At 48.2% G+C, this 17,087-nt stretch overlaps 1 protein-coding gene across 4 annotated transcripts in view; it reads left to right on the forward strand.

Annotated features, from left to right (window-relative positions):
• The window catches only part of LOC109907253 (MAGUK p55 subfamily member 6), an 89,354-nt gene that overhangs the window by 15,182 nt on the left and 57,085 nt on the right, over positions 1–17,087 (forward strand). For all 4 annotated transcript variants that reach the window (XM_031793114.1, XM_031793113.1, XM_020505122.2 and 1 more), the window contains exon 2: positions 16,157–16,225. The gene's annotated coding sequence lies outside the window, so the exon portion shown is untranslated. The remainder of the gene's footprint in view (positions 1–16,156; positions 16,226–17,087) is intronic.

The raw sequence follows: 17,087 nt of genomic DNA on the forward strand, positions 1-17,087 counted from the left end.
TTCTACCACACCCAGAAACCTGCTCCTTTTACTCTCTGTTACAAACGTACTAGACAACCAGTTCTTATAGCCTTTAGTCGTACCCTTATCCTACTCCTCCTCTGCTCCTCTGGTGATGTAGAGGTTAATCCAGGCCTCTTCAGTGCCTAGCTACACTCCCATTCCCCAGGCGCTCTCATTTGTTGACTTCTGTAACCGTAAAAGCCTTGGTTTCATGCATGTTAACATTAGAAGCCTCCTCCCTAAGTTTGTTTTACTTATTTCACTGCTATAGCACACTCTGCCAACCCGGATGTCCTAGCCGAATCCTGGCTTAGGAAGGCCACCAAAAACCCTGAAATTTCCATCCCTAACTATAACATTTTCCGACAAGATAGAACTGCCAAAGGGGGCAGAGTTGCAGTCTACTGCAGAAATAGCCTGCAGAGTTCTGTCATGCTATCCAGGTCTGTGCCCAAACAATTTGAGCTTCTACTTTTAAAAATCCACCTTTCTGCAGTCAAACGACCACCCCTCATCACTGTCAAACTCTCCCTAAAACACTTCAGCAAGCAGGCCTTTCTAATTGACCTGGCCCGGGCATCCTGAAAGGATATTGACCTCATTCTGTCAGTAGAAGATGCCTGGTTATTCTTTAAAAGTGCTTTCCTCACAATCTTAAATAAGCATGCCCCATTCAAAAAATGTAGAACCAGGAACAGATATAGCCCGTGGTTCACTCCAGACCTGACTGCCCTTGACCAGCACAAAAACATCCTGTGGCGTACAGCATTAGCATCGAATAGCCCCCGCGATATGCAACTTTTCAGGGAAGTTAGGAACCAATATACACAGGCAGTTAGGAAAGCAAAGGCTAGCTTTTTCAAACAGAAATTTGCATCCTGCAGAACAAACTCCAAAAAGTTCTGGGACACTAAAGTCCATGGAGAATAAGAGCACCTCCTCCCAGATGCCCACAGCACTGAGGCTAGGAAACACTGTCACCACCGACAAATCCACAATAATTGAGAATTTCAATAAGCATTTTTCTACGGATGGCCATGCTTTCCACCTGGCCACCCCTACCCTGGTCAACAGCCCTGCACCCCCCACAGCAACTTTCCCAAGCCTCCCCATTTCTCCTTCACCAAAATCCAGATAGCTGATGTTCTGAAAGAGCTGCAAAATCTGGTTCCTTACAAATCAGCAGGGCTAGACAATCTGGACCCTCTCTTTCTAAAATTATCAGCCGAAATGGTTGCAACCCCTATTACTAGCCTGTTCAACCTCTCTTTCGTATCGTCTGAGATCCCCAAAGATTGGAAAGCTGCCGCGGTCATCCCCCTCTTCAAAGGTGGAGACACTCTAGAGCCAAACTGCTACAGATCTATATCTATCCTACCCTGCCTTTCTTTTTTTGTGTGTGTTTAAAAAAAAACAGTTACCCTTTTTTGTGGTGTCCAATTGTTTACACAACCCAACCAAGCCGCACTGCTTCTTAATACAGAGCGCATCCAACCCGGAAGCCCGCCGCACCAATGTGTCAGAGGAAACACTGTGCACCTGGCAACCTTGGTTAGCGCGCACTGTGCCCGACCCGCCACAGGAGTCGCTGGTGCGCGATGAGACAAGGACATCCTTACCGGCCAAGCCCTCCCTAACCCGGACGACGCTAGGCCAATTGTGCATCTCCCCACGGACCTCCAGGTCACGGCCGGTTACAACAGAGCCTGGGCGCGAACCCAGATTCTCTGATGGCTGGCGCTGCAGTACAGCGCCCTTAACCACTGCGCCACCCGGGAAGCCCTACCCCGCCTTTCTAAGGTCTTCTAAAGCCAGGTTAACAAACAGATCACCGACAATTTCGAATCCCATCGTACCTTCTCCGCTATGCAATCTGGTTTCCGAGCTGGTCATGGGTGCACCTCAGCCACACTCAAGGTCCTAAACGATATCATAACCGACATCGATAAGAGACAATACTGTAGAGCTGTATTCATTGACCTGGCCAAGGCTTTCGACTCTGTCAATCACCACATTCTTATCTGCAGACTCAACAGCCTTGGTTTCTCAAATGACTGCCTCACCTGGTTCACCAACTACTTCTCTGATAGAGTTCAGTGGGTCAAATCGGAGGGCCTGTTGTCCGGACCTCTGGCAGTCTCTATGGGGTTGCCACAGGGTTCAATTCTCGGGCCGACTCTTTTCTCTGTATACATCAATGATGTGGCTCTTGCTGCTGGTGATTCTCTGATCCACCTCTACGCAGACAACAGCATTCTGTATACTTCTGGCCCTTATTTGGACACTGTGTTAACTAACCTCCAGACGAGCTTCAATGCCATACAACTCTCCTTCCGTGGCCTCCAACTGCTCTTAAATGCAAGTAAAACTAAATGCATGCTCTTCAACCAATTGCTGCCCGCACCTGCCCGCCTGTCCAGCATCACTACTCTGACTTAGAATATGTGGACAACTACAAATACCTAGGTGTCTGGTTAGACTGTAAAATCTTTCCAGACTCACATTAAGCATCTCTAATCCAAAATTAATCTTGAATTGGCTTGCTATTTCGCAACAAAGCATCCATCACTCATGCTGCCAAACATACCTCCGTAAAACTGACTATCCTGCCAATCCTCGACTTCGGCAATGTCATTTACAAAATAGCCTCCAACACTCTACTCAGCAAACTTTTGTCACCAAAGCCCCATATACTACCCACCACTGCAACCTGTATGCTCTCATTGGCTGGCCCTTGCCTCATATTCTTCACCAGACCCACCCACTCCAGGTCATCTATAAGTATTTTCTCGGTAAAGCCCCACCTTATCTCAGCTCACTGGTCACCATAGCAGCACCCACCCGTAGCCCTCACTCCAGCAGGTATATTTCACTGATCACCCCTAAAGCCATTTTCCTCCTTTGGCCCCCTTTCCTTCCAGTTCCCGAAGCCTCTCCTGTGTTGTCTTGGCTGTGTGCTTAGGGTCGTTGTCCTTTTCAAAGGTGAACATTAGTACCATTCGGAGGTCCTGAGTGCTCTGGAGCAGGTTTTCATCAAGGAGCTCTCTGTACTTTGCTCCGTTCATCTTTCCCTCGATCCTGACTAGTCTCCCAGTCCCTGCTGCTGAAATACATCCCAACAGCAAGATGCTGCCACCACCGTGCTTCACCGTAGGGATGGTGCCAGGTTTCCTCCAGACTTGACGCTTGGCATTCAGGCCAAATAGTTAAATCTTGGTTTCATCAGACGAGATAATCTTGTTTCTCAGGGTCTGAGAGTCCTTTAGGTGCCTTTTGGCCAACTCCAAGTGGGCTGTCGTGCGTTTTACTGAGGAGTGGCTTCCTTCTGGCCACTCTACCATGAAGGCCTGATTGGTGGAGTGCTGCAGAGATGGTTGTCCTTCTGGAAGGTTCTCCCATCTCCGCAGAGAAAATATGGAGCTCTGTCAGAGTGACCACCACCTCCCTGACCAATGCCCCTCTCCCCCGATTGCTCAGTTTGGCCGGGTGGCCAGCTCTAAGAAGAGTCTTGTTGGTTCCAAACTTTTTCCATTTAAGAATGATGGAGGCCACTGTGTTCTTTGGGACCTTCAATGCTGAAGAAAGTTTTGGTACCCTTCCACAGATCTGTGCCTCGACATAATCCTGTCTCGGAGCTCTACGGACAATTCCTTTGACATCATGGCTTGGTTTTTGCTCTGACGTGCACTGTCAACTGTGGGACCTTATCTAGACAGGTGTGTGTCTTTCCAAATCATGTCCAATCAACAGAATTTATTACAGGAGGTATCCAATTAAGTTGTAGAAACATCTCAAGAATGATCAATGGAAACAGGATGCACCTGAGCTCAATTTTGAGTCTCATAGCAAAGAGTCCTAATACAGTACTTAAGTAAATAAGGTATTTCTGTTTTTGATTTTTAATACATTTGCAAAAAAATATAAAAACTGTTTTCACTTTGTCATTATGGGGTATTGTGTGTAGATTGTGTTGTTTGTGTCGCACTGCTTTGCTTTATATTGGCCAGGTTGCAGTTGTAAATGAGAACTTGTTCTCAACTGACCTACCTGGTTAAATAAAGGTGAAATAACATGTAAAAAAATTGATGAGGAAAAACATTTATTGAATCCATTTTAGAATAAGGCTGTAACGTAACACAATGTGGAAAGAGTCACGGTTCTGAATTCTATCCACAAGGATAGGCCATTACATTCAACATTTTAATAAAACAACAGTTTAATGACATTTTTTATGATCGTGCCCCATAAAAAAGCGGTAGTTTACACATCTTCCATAGACTGTCACACATTTCTGCTCCTCTCTCACACCTCCCCCCAACAAGCAGAGCACAGGGCACCCCCCCCCACCCCACCCCACGCCCCCAACAAGCAGAGCGCAGAGCACTGGCTCCCCCCAACCCACCCCCCCAACAAGCAGAGCACAGGGCACCCCCAACAAGCAGAGCGCAGAGCACTGGCTCCCCCCACCCCCCAACAAGCAGAGCGCAGAGCACTGGCTCCCCCAACCCACCCCCCCAACAAGCAGAGCGCAGGGCATCGTCTCTTTAAAACATGTATTTTGACCATCTGGATATCGGAAAAATGCCCATCCGTATTAGTTGGTAGTAGCCCTGACAGGAGAGAGGCTGGAGGAAGACAGTAGCTGGTAGGAGCCCTGACAGGAGAGAGGCTGGAGGAAGACAGTAGCTGGTAGGAGCCCTGACAGGAGAGAGGCTGGAGGAAGACAGTAGCTGGTAGGAGCCCTGACAGGAGAGAGGCTGGAGGAAGACAGTAGCTGGTAGGAGCCCTGACAGGAGAGAGGCTGGAGGAAGACAGTAGCTGGTAGGAGCCCTGACAGGAGAGAGGCTGGAGGAAGACAGTAGCTGGTAGGAGCCCTGACAGGAGAGAGGCTGGAGGAAGACAGTAGCTGGTAGGAGCCCTGACAGGAGAGAGGCTGGAGGAAGACCAAGGGTCATGTGACACCATGAGTTATGACATGAGATGCTGCTGGTTATGCCTGTTGCTCGTTAATGGCTGGGGATTGTAGGGAGCGGTGTGTGTGAACTGGGGGTTGTGAAGAGCGGTGTGTGTGAACTGGGGGTTGTGAACTGGGGGATGTGAAGAGTGGTGTGTGTGAACTGGGGGTTGTGAAGAGCGGTGTGTGTGTACTGGGGGTTGTGAAGAGCGGTGTGTGTGTACTGGGGGATGTGAAGAGCGGTGTGTGTGAACTGGGGGTTGTGAAGCGCGGTGTGTGTGTGAACTGGGGGATGTGAAGAGTGGTGTGTGTGAACTGGGGGATGTGAAGAGTGGTGTGTGTGAACTGGGGGATGTGAAGAGCGGTGTGTGTGTACTGGGGGATGTGACCACACACCACACCCACACCACACCATACCACACACACCACCCACACACACACACCACACCACCACACACACCACATCACACACAACACACACACCGCACCCACACACACCACACCCACACCACACACACACACACACACCCACCAACACCCCCACCACACCACCACACACACACACCACACCACACACCACCACACCACACCCACACCACACACACACCACCACACCCCACCCACACCACACACACACCACCACACCACACCCACACCACACACCACACCACCACACACACCACACACACCACACACACACCACACCACCACACACACCACACCACACACACACCACCACACCACACCCACACCACACACACACCACCACACCACACCCACACCACACACACACCACCACACCACACCCACACCACACACCACCACCACACACACCACACACACCACACCACACACACACACCACACCACCACCACCACCACACACACCACACACACCACACCACACACACCACACCACACACACACCACACACACACCACATACCACACCACACACACACCACCACACCACACCCACACCACACACACACACCACCACACCACACCCACACCACACACCACACCACACCCACACCACACCACACCCACACCACACACACACCACCACACCACCACACCACACCCACACCACACACCACACCACCACACCACACCCACACCACACACACACCACACACACACCACCACACCACCACACCACCACCACACACACACCACACCCACACCACCACACCACCACCACACACACACACACCACCACACCACCACACCACCACCACACACACACCACACCCACACCACCACACCCACACCACCACACACACCACCACACCACACCACCACCACACACACCACACACACACCACCACACCACACCACACACACACCACCACACCCACACCACACCACACACACACCACCACACCCACACCACCACACCACACCACACCACACCCACACCACACCACACCCACACCACCACACCACACACACACCACACACACACCACCACACCCACACCACACCACACACACACCACCACACCACCACACCACACCCACACACACCACCACACCACACCCACACCACACCCACAGTCAACACTGCTGTTCTATTTCTATACTATTTTTCCAACTGATCTACACCACACCCACACCACACACACACCACCACACCACACCCACACCACCACACCACACACACACCACCACACCACACCCACACCACACCACACACACACCACCACACCCACACCACCACACCACACACACACCACCACACCACACCCACACCACACCACACCCACACCACCACACCACACACACACCACACACACACCACCACACCCACACCACACCACACACACACCACCACACCACCACACCCACACACACCACCACACCACACCCACACCACACCCACAGTCAACACTGCTGTTCTATTTCTATACTATTTTTCCAACTGATCTACACCACACCCACACCACACACACACCACCACACCCCACCCACACCACACGGACCTCTGAGACTATCACAGTGCAGGTGCATTTATACAGAGACTTGATTACACACAGGTGGATTGTATTTATCATCATTAGTTATTTAGGTCAACATTGGATCATTCAGAGATCCTCACTGAACTTCTGGAGAGAGTTTGCTCCACTGAAAGTAAAGGGGCTGAATAATTTTGCACGCCCAATTTTTCAGTTTTTGATTTGTTAAAAAAGTTTGAAATATCCAATAAATGTCGTTCCACTTCATGATTGTGTCCCACTTGTTGTTGATTCTTTATGTTTGAAGCCTGAAATGTGGCAAAAGGTCGCAAAGTTCAAGGGGGCCGAATACTTTCGCAAGGCACTGTACCCATGTTATTACAATATATACTACCTTCTTACTTACTTGTTATTTTCAATAGACTTTTGATTATTATTGACATTTGCTTTGCCTTGTTGAGGCAGCTTGCAAGTAAGCAATTCATGGCACCGCTTATACCTGATGTAATCTGTGTACGTTACGAATAAACTTTTATTTGAGTTTTGTCGTAACCACTCTGAATGTCTTCTTAAAATGACAAAAATATAAATGTAATGGTGATGGGATTGATAAATATGATTCTTGTTGTTTGAATAACTGTATTAAATATTATTAATGTGTTAAGATGGCCGTCTTGTTTCTGGCAGTGTAATCCTCTTATCTAGAGAAACACAGCCTGACCTACATGTACTGGGGCTAGTGGTAGAGGGTTCTCTCTCTGTCTCTCTCTGTCTCTCCGTGTCTCACTCTGTGTCTCACTCTGTGTCTCACTCTGTGTCTCTGTCTCTATCAGTCTCACTCTGTGACACTGTCTCTCTCTCTGCCTCTCTGTGTCTGACTCTGTGTCTCTCTCTCTCTCAGTCTCACTCTGTCTCTCTCTCTGTCTTTCTCTCTGTCTCAGTCTTTCTCTGTCTCTCTCTCTGTCTCAGTCTCTGTCTCTTTCTCTCTCTCTCTGTCTTTCTCTCTGTCTCTGTCTCTCTCTGTATCTCTCTGTCTCTCTGTCTCTGTCTCTGTCTCTCTCTGTCTCTCTCTGATTCTCTCTCTGTCTGTCTCTCTCTGTCTGTCTCCCTTTGTCTCTGTCTGTCTCTTTCTATCTCTTTGTCTCTTTCTGTCTCTGTCTCTCCCTGTCTTTCTATCGCTCTGTCTCTGTCTGTATATGTTGGGTTTAGTTTGGTTGTAGAAAAGTCATTAGGGATTGGATCAACAAGCCCCCCCCCCCCACCCACCCATATCCCCTCTCCTTACCACACACACAGCATACCCCACTATCTAACCATAGGCTGCTAGAATTGAATAACTCTGATGTTACAGTGAATAAAGTTGACTAATTGCTTTGCGATACCCCAGGAGTTCTAGCAGCCAGCTGTGCTCGGGAGGGCATTGTGGCTCCAAGGCAATCCGGGTTACTGGCCTCCTTTGTGATTCTCAATTGAATGAGAGAAACCCAGAGTGACGGCGATTACTCAGTCCTCCCTGGCTCTGCCTCCTTGTGCTGGGGAGATGGGGAGAGAGAGAGATGTAATGGTCACTCTCAGTAGTTTGTGTGTGCATGAATGGACATGGCCTTAAGATGCAGATTGTGTGTGGTTCGTTTGACATTTGAGGATGTAGCATAGTAAAGCATACAATTAAATGAATAGAGCGTCCACACATACTGAGTAGCAAAACACTACAGTGGGCATTACAGTTAGTAACATTTTCATTTAGATCTCAGTCTAGCTTTGGTCCTCCCATAAGGATCACCAGAATGAATGGCTGTGTTGCCATCTCTGTGCTTTTAATGCTGTGTGCTGCGTAACACAGAGATGATCTGTGGTGGCGTTTTGCACAAAAACAGACACACTGATCCTTCATAATCCCTCCATCACGAGCTGTCCGTCATCTGGCTGCTGGGAAACCAGGGGCAAGGGGAGGGCTCTGGTTGGCTGCTGGGAAACCAGAGGCAAGGGGAGGGCTCTGGTTGGTTGTTGGTTCACACCCGTCCCTGACCAGCCAATGGACTTGTGCTCGTAACCACTTCCTTATGCTGCTTTCTGTATTCTCTATGGTCAAAATTAATGCTTGAGTGATTTTGTATGTTTGTGTCTGCGGAGGCAGCCTCTCTCCTTGCTCTTCTCTTTTTCAAGACCTATGTAGCCTATGTGTTTGCTTCCACTTCCCTCTCTTCTTCTCTCCTTCTCAGGGGTGCACCCACTCTGTCCTCTCCATAAAGGCCCTTCAAGGACTGAACATCTTCTCTCACCCTAAAGTGTGTGTGCTCTCAACCCTATCCTCTCAACCAGTTCACTCCTTTCCTCTCCTCTCCTATCCTCTCAACTTGTTCACTCATTTCCTCTCCTCTCCTATCCTCTCAACCAGTTCACTCATTTCCTCTCCTCTCCTATCCTCTCACCCAGTTCACTCATTTCCTCTCCTCTCCTATCCTCTCAACTTGTTCACTCATTTCCTCTCCTCTCCTATCCTCTCAACCAGTTCACTCATTTCCTCTCCTCTCCTATCCTCTCACCCAGTTCACTCATTTCCTCTCCTCTCCTATCCTCTCAACCAGTTCACTCATTTCCTCTCCTCTCCTATCCTCTCAACCAGTTCACTCATTTCCTCTCCTCTCCTATCCTCTCAACCAGTTCACTCATTTCCTCTCCTATCCTCTCAACCAGTTCACTCCTTTCCTCTCCTCTCCTATCCTCTCAACCAGTTCACTCCTTTCCTCTCCTCTTCTATCCTCTCAACCAGTTCACTCATTTCCTCTCCTCTCCTATCCTCTCAACCTGTTCACTCATTTCCTCTCCTCTCCTATCCTCTCAACCAGTTCACTCATTTCCTCTCCTATCCTCTCAACCAGTTCACTCATTTCCTCTCCTCTCCTATCCTCTCAACCAGTTCACTCCTTTCCTCTCCTCTCAACCAGTTCACTCCTTTCCTCTGCTCTCCTATCCTCTTAACTAGTTCACTCCTCTCCTATCCTCTCAACCAGTTCACTCCTTTCCTCTCCTCTCAACCAGTTCACTCCTTTCCTCTGCTCTCCTATCCTCTTAACTAGTTCACTCCTCTCCTATCCTCTTAACTAGTTCACTCCTCTCCTATCCTCTTAACTAGTTCACTCCTTTCCTTTCCTCTCCTATCCTCTCAACCAGTTCACTCCTTACCTCTGCTCTTCTATCCTCTCAACCAGTTCACTGCTTTCCTCTCTTCTCCTATCCTCTCAACCAGTTCACTCCTTTCCTCTCTTCTTCTATCCTCTCAACCAGTTCACTCCTTTCCTCTCTTCTTCTATCCTCTCAACCAGTTCACTCCTTTCCTCTGCTCTTCAATCCTCTCAATCAGTTCACTCATTTCCTCTCCTCTTCTATCCTCTCAACCAGGTCACTCCTTTCCTCTCCTTTTCTCTCCTCTTCTATCCTCTCAACCAGTTCACTCCTTTCCTCTCCTCTTCTATCCTCTTAACCAGTTCACTCCTTACCTCTGCTCTTCTATCCTCTCAACCAGTTCACTCCTTTCCTCACCTCTTCTATCCTCTTAACCAGTTCACTCCTTTCCTCTCCTTCTCTCTCCTGGCCACTTCTTTAAGTGTCCTCTCTCCTTCTCTCTCCTGTCCAGTTCTTTAAGTTTCCTCTCTCCTTCTTCTCTCTCCTGTCCAGTTCTTTAAGTTTCCTCTCTCCTTCTCTCTCCTGTCCAGTTCTTTAAGTTTCCTCTCTCCTTCTTCTCTCTCCTGTCCAGTTCATTAAGTTTCCTCTCTCCTTCTTCTCTCTCCTGTCCAGTTCTTTAAGTTTCCTCTCTCCTTCTTCTCTCTCTCTCCTGTCCAGTTCATTAAGTTTCCTCTCTCCTTCTTCTCTCTCCTGTCCAGTTCTTTAAGTTTTCTCTCTCCTTCTTCCCTATCTCTCCAGTCCAGTTCATTAAGTTTCCTCTCTCCTTCTTCTCTCTCTCTCCTGTCCAGTTCATTAAGTTTCCTCTCTCCTTCTTCTTTCTCTCTCCTGTCCAGTTCATTAAGTTTCCTCTCTCCTTCTTCTCTCTCTCTCCTGTCCAGTTCATTAAGTTTCCTCTCTCCTTCTTCTCTCTCTCTCCTGTCCAGTTCATTAAGTTTCCTCCCTCCTTCTTCTCTCTCCTGTCCAGTTCTTTAAGTTTCCTCTCTCCTTCTTCTCTCTCCTGTCCAGTTCTTTAAGTTTCCTCTCTCCTTCTTCTCTCTCCTGTCCAGTTCGTTAAGTGTCCTCTCTCCTTCTTCTCTCTCCTGTCCAGTTCATTAAGTTTCCTCTCTCCTTCTTCTCTCTCCTGTCCACTTCTTTAAGTTTCCTCTCTCCTTCTTCTCTCTCCTGTCTAGTTCATTAAGTTTACTCTCTCCTTCTTCTCTCTCCTGTCCAGTTCATTAAGTTTCCTCTCTCCTTCTTCTCTCTCCTGTCCAGTTCTTTAAGTTTCCTCTCTCCTTCTTCTCTCTCCTGTCCAGTTCATTAAGTTTCCTCTCTCCTTCTTCTCTCTCCTGTCCAGTTCTTTTAGTTTCCTCTCTCCTCCTTCTCTCTCCTGTCCAGTTCTTTAAGTTTCCTCTCTCCTCCTTCTCTCTCCAGTCCAGTTCTTTAAGTGTCCTCTCTCCTTCTTCTCTCTCCTGTCCAGTTCTTTAAGTTTCCTCTCTCCTTCTTCTCTCTCCTGTCCAGTTCATTAAGTTTCCTCTCTCCTTCTTCTCTCTCCTGTCCAGTTCTTTAAGTTTCCTCTCTCCTTCTTCTCTCTCCTGTCCAGTTCGTTAAGTGTCCTCTCTCCTTCTTCTCTCTCCTGTCCAGTTCATTAAGTTTCCTCTCTCCTTCTTCTCTCTCCTGTCCACTTCTTTAAGTTTCCTCTCTCCTTCTTCTCTCTCCTGTCTAGTTCATTAAGTTTACTCTCTCCTTCTTCTCTCTCCTGTCCAGTTCATTAAGTTTCATCTCTCCTTCTTCTCTCTCCTGTCCAGTTCTTTAAGTTTCCTCTCTCCTTCTTCTCTCTCCTGTCCAGTTCATTAAGTTTCCTCTCTCCTTCTTCTCTCTCCTGTCCAGTTCATTAAGTTTCCTCTCTCCTTCTTCTCTCTCCTGTCCAGTTCATTAAGTTTCCTCTCTCCTTCTTCTCTCTCCTGTCCAGTTCATTAAGTTTCCTCTCTCCTTCTTCTCTCTCCTGTCCAGTTCTTTTAGTTTCCTCTCTCCTTCTTCTCTCTCCTGTCCAGTTCTTTTAGTTTCCTCTCTCCTCCTTCTCTCTCCTGTCCAGTTCTTTAAGTTTCCTCTCTCCTCCTTCTCTCTCCAGTCCAGTTCTTTAAGTTTCCTCTCTCCTTCTTCTCTCTCCTGTCCAGTTCATTAAGTTTCCTCTCTCCTTCTTCTCTCTCCTGTCCAGTTCATTAAGTTTACTCTCTCCTTCTCTCTCCTGTCCAGTTCTTTTAAGTTTCCTCTCTCCTTCTCTCTCCTGTCCAGTTCTTTAAGTTTCCTCTCTCTCCTCTCCATTTATTTGTGTCCTCTCTCTCACATTCCCTTCCTCTCTCTTTTCTCCACTTCTTTAAGTGTCCTTTCTCTCCCTGTTTCCTCTTCCTCCTCTCCCTCTTCCTCTCCTTTACCTCGGCTGTAGAAAAACAGACCCTGGAGGAGCCCAGTGGTACAGATGATTTGATGAGGAAGAATTTCCAAAGTGGCTTTGCTGCCATTAACATTCTTCCAGGGGATATATTTCACTCCCAATCAGCATGCCAGTGCCTGATTGTGATCTGCATTGCTTCATGTAACTGGCCAGTAAGCCCCCCATCTGCCTGTCTGCCTGTCTGTCTGTCTGTCTCAATTCAATTTGAATTCAATTTAAGGGGCTTTATCGGCATGGAAAGCATATGTTTACATTGCCAAAGCAAGTGAAATAGAAAATAAACAAAAGTGAAATAAATCATTAACAGTATACATTTCACTCACATAAGTTCCAAAAGAATAAAGACATTTCAAATGTCATATTATGTCTATATACAGTGTTGTAATGATGTGCAAAAAAATAGAAAGGTACAAAATGGAAAATAAATAGACATAAATATGGGTTATATTTACAGTGGTGTTTGTTCTTCACTGTTTGCCCTTTTCTTGTGGCAACAGGTCACAAATCTTGCTGCTGTGATTGCACACTGTGGTATTTCACCCAATTTTTAAAAAATTGGATTCGTTTTCAAATGATTTGTGGGTCTGTGTAATCTGAGGGAAATATGTGTTTCTGATATGGTCATACATTGGGCAGGAGGTTAGGAATTGCAGCTCAGTTTCCACCTTATTTTGTGGGCAGTGTGCACATAGCCTGTCTTCTCTTGAGAGCCAGGTCTGCCTTCGAAGGCCTTTCTCAATAGCAAGGCTATGCTCACCGAGTCTGTACATAGTCAAAGATTTCCTTAACTTTAAGTCAGTCACAGTGGTCAGGTATTCTGCCACTGTGTGCTCTCTGTTCAGGGCCAAATAGTCTTCTAGTTTGCTCAGTTTTTTTGTAAATTCTTTCCAATGTGTCAAGTAATTATCTTTTTGTTTTCTCATGATTTAGTTGGGTCTAATTGTGTTGCTGTCCTGGGGCTCTGTGGGGTCTGTTTATGTTTGTGAACAGAGCCCCAGGACCAGCTTTCTTAGGGGACTCTTCTCCAGGTTCATCTCTCTGTAGGTGATGGCTTTGATATGAAAGGTTTGGGAATCGCTTCCTTTTAGGTGGTTGTAGAATTGAACGCATCTTTTCTGGATTTTGATAATAGGGGTTATCCGCTTAATTCTGGTCTGCATGCATTATTTGATGTTTTACGTTGTACACTGAGGATATTTTGGCAGAATTCAGAATTCTCAATTTCGTGTTTGTCCCATTTTGAGTCCAGATGAGTTTGATGACGGTGCGCGTAACAATGGTGACATGTGTGCGCCATAACGATCAGCCTGGTGACCTAGAGGCCGGTGAGGGGGCACATGTGACAGTACCCCCTCCCTGGCGCACGGCTTTAGCCGCAGGTCGCCAACCAAAATGACGATCCCGGGGATGCATAGTGGACTGGTCAACCATTCTGATGCGTGGGAACCTGTTGCCAGCTGGAGCGTGGAAACCTGTCAGACCGGCTGAGGCAGGGGAGCCCGACGAGCCGGTGGAAGCAGGGGAGCCTGACGAGCCAGTGGAAGCAGGGGAGCCTGACGAGCCAGTGGAAGCAGGGGAGCCTGACGAGCCGGTGGAAGCAGGGGAGCCTGACGAGCCAGTGGAAGCAGGGGAGCCTGACGAGCCAGTGGAAGCAGGGGAGCCTGACGAGCCGGTGGAAGCAGGGGAGCCTGACGAGCCGGTGGAAGCAGGGGAGCCCGACGAGCCAGTGGAAGCAGGGGAGCCCGACGAGCCGGTGGAAGCAGGGGAGCCCGACGAGCCGGTGGAAGCAGGGGAGCCCGACGAGCCAGTGGAAGCAGGGGAGCCTGACGAGCCGGTGGAAGCAGGGGAGCCTGACGAGCCGGTGGAAGCAGGGGAGCCTGACGAGCCGGTGGAAGCAGGGGAGCCTGACGAGCCAGTGGAAGCAGGGGAGCCAGTGGAAGCAGGGGAGCCCGACGAGCCAGTGGAAGCAGGGGAGCCTGACGAGCCGGTGGAAGAGAATGGTGCTAAATGCAACACGGGTCAAATGTGTGTGTGTGGGGGGGGGGGGGTGGAAGTGGTTTCTGTGAGAAGTACAGGCAGGGGCATGCTACCCCAAATGGCGAATTACCTCAAGTTACCCTAACAGGAAGGCCTACATTATATTCAGTGTGTTTATGGGACATAACATTCTTCATTCGGATGCTAACTAGTTAAAAGACTACATTGGGGATCTAGCTAATGGTTAGCCCAATAGGGTCAATGCAGATGGGTAACCCCATGCTTCAGCCTATTTATTTACAGCCACTATGCTGCATCAGATGGGCTACGGGTGATAATGCTTATTGCTAATAGCATACCTGATGATATGGACCATACATAGGCTATATGTCTCTTATATGGTCAAACATTTGGCACGTCTCTCTCTCTGCTGTAATGGGCCAATTAGATTATGTTTACCGTAATTCTATGGTGGCCGTACATGTGTGATCATATTGCTGGAATCAAGATGAACAAAGCAGGAAATTAGGGAATCCTCCAACCATGATTTTTGGAAAACCTTAAAAAGTTAACCTAATCTCAGATTAAGGAGCAAGACCTGTTGCCTTGGCTAAAACCAAAGCAGTGGGCGGTTATTTCTGCTAGCTGTAATCAAAACATTTCTGCTAACCCATCTCATTTCATTAGAGTTATTCAGTGTTTAATGCTGCTGAGTGACCTGTAGTGTTTATTAAAAAAGCTACTGTTTACCAATCAGTCATTGGACCTGGGATGGAGGGAAGAGGTTAGAGGGAAGAGAGGATGAATGAGAACAGGAATGGAAGAAGAGAAATGGAGAAAATACTCAAGGTTAGGCTAAATGCATTACCTAACCTTCCCTGTTGTTCTCACAAAATAGTGGACAATGACACTTGGATTGAATTACATTTATGCTGTCTGGGACTATATGGCACAGGATGATGACTTAAGCGACGTCCTGAGTGTCTGTGGACACAATGTCCCCCATCAGTGTTGTTCTGGAGGAACAATGGCCTCCATCAGTGTTGTGCTGGAGGAACAATGGCCCCCATCAGTGTTGTGCTGGAGGAACAATGCCCCCCATCAGTGTTGTTCTGGAGGAACAATGGCCTCCATCAGTGTTGTGCTGGAGGAACAATGGCCCCCATCAGTGTTGTGCTGGAGGAACATTGCCCCCCATCAGTGTTGTGCCGGAGGAACAATGGCCCCCTATCAGTGTTGTGCTGGAGGAACAATGGCCCCCATCAGTGTTGTGCCGGAGGAACAATGGCCCCCTATCAGTGTTGTGCTGGAGGAACAATGGCCCCCATCAGTGTTGTGCCGGAGGAACAATGGCCCCCATCAGTGCCTGGGATCCCTGTCATAGTCTGTCCTTCTCGGGACAAGAACAAGATGACCCGTCAGAGCGAGTGTGAGATACAGATTGTGTAAACTCCTGGTCATAAACATTGTCTGATGAGTGTTCTCTCTCTCTCTGTCTCTCTCTCTCTCTCTCTCTCTCTCTCTCTCTTTCTTTCCCCTCGCTTTCTCTTTCCCCTCTCTCTCGCCCTCTTTCCTCCCCCTCACTCTGTCTCTCTCTCTCTCTTTCCCTCCCCTTATCTCTCTCTCCCCTTATCTCTCTCTCTCTCCTAGGTCTCTAGGGTTGACGGATGAGTAGATTGTAGAAGAGCAGGGAGGATTGGGGTTAACAGTCAGACACAGGTAAGATCACCACATGTCCTCGTGTTCATCCCTACAGGTGTCGTTATAGGTCCTGAGAGTGTATTATCTGTTGTCTAAGGGTTATATATAGTTGTACTGCAAGTATTTGGGATTGTGTGTCTCTGTTTAGGCTATATGGTTTGTGTGGGTGTGTTTTAAATGTATGTTTATTTTAATGCACTTTCCAATGTTTATAAGCATCTGTGTGTGTGTGTGTGTGTGTGTGTGTGTGTGTGTGTTTGAAACAGAGTGAGAGAGAAGTATGTCTGTTTGTATATAAACAAGCGTTTGTGTGGGTGTAATGTACAGAATGTGCCAGGAGTGTTAAGCCGATCTTAAGGCTTGTCCATGACTCTTCTCTCTCCCTGGTTTAGACTGATGTTATCAAAGCAGAGTGGTGTTGCCCCAGGCTACTACCACGATCTGACTGTAGCGTTGTGTTGCCCCTGGCTACTACCACTATCTGACTGTAGCGTTGTGTTGCCCCTGGCTACTACCACTATCTGACTGTAGCGTTGTGTTGCCCCTGGCTACTACCACTATCTGACTGTAGCCTTTTGTTGCCCTAGGCTACTACCACGATCTGACTGTAGCCTTGTGTTGCCCCACGCTACTACCACTATCTGACTGTAGCCTTGTGTTGCCCCAGGCTACTACCACTATCTGACTGTAGCCTTGTGTTGCCCCAGGCTACTACCACTATCTGACTGTAGCGTTGTGTTGCCCCTGGCTACTACCACTATCTGACTGTAGCCTTGTGTTGCCCCTGGCTACTACCACTATCTGACTGTAGCCTTGTGTTGCCCCAGGCTACTACCATTGTCTGAATGTAGCCTTGTGTTGCCCCAGGCTACTACCACTA

Source organism: Oncorhynchus kisutch, linkage group LG17, assembly GCF_002021735.2.
Source record: "Oncorhynchus kisutch isolate 150728-3 linkage group LG17, Okis_V2, whole genome shotgun sequence".
Lineage (NCBI taxonomy): Eukaryota > Metazoa > Chordata > Actinopteri > Salmoniformes > Salmonidae > Oncorhynchus > Oncorhynchus kisutch.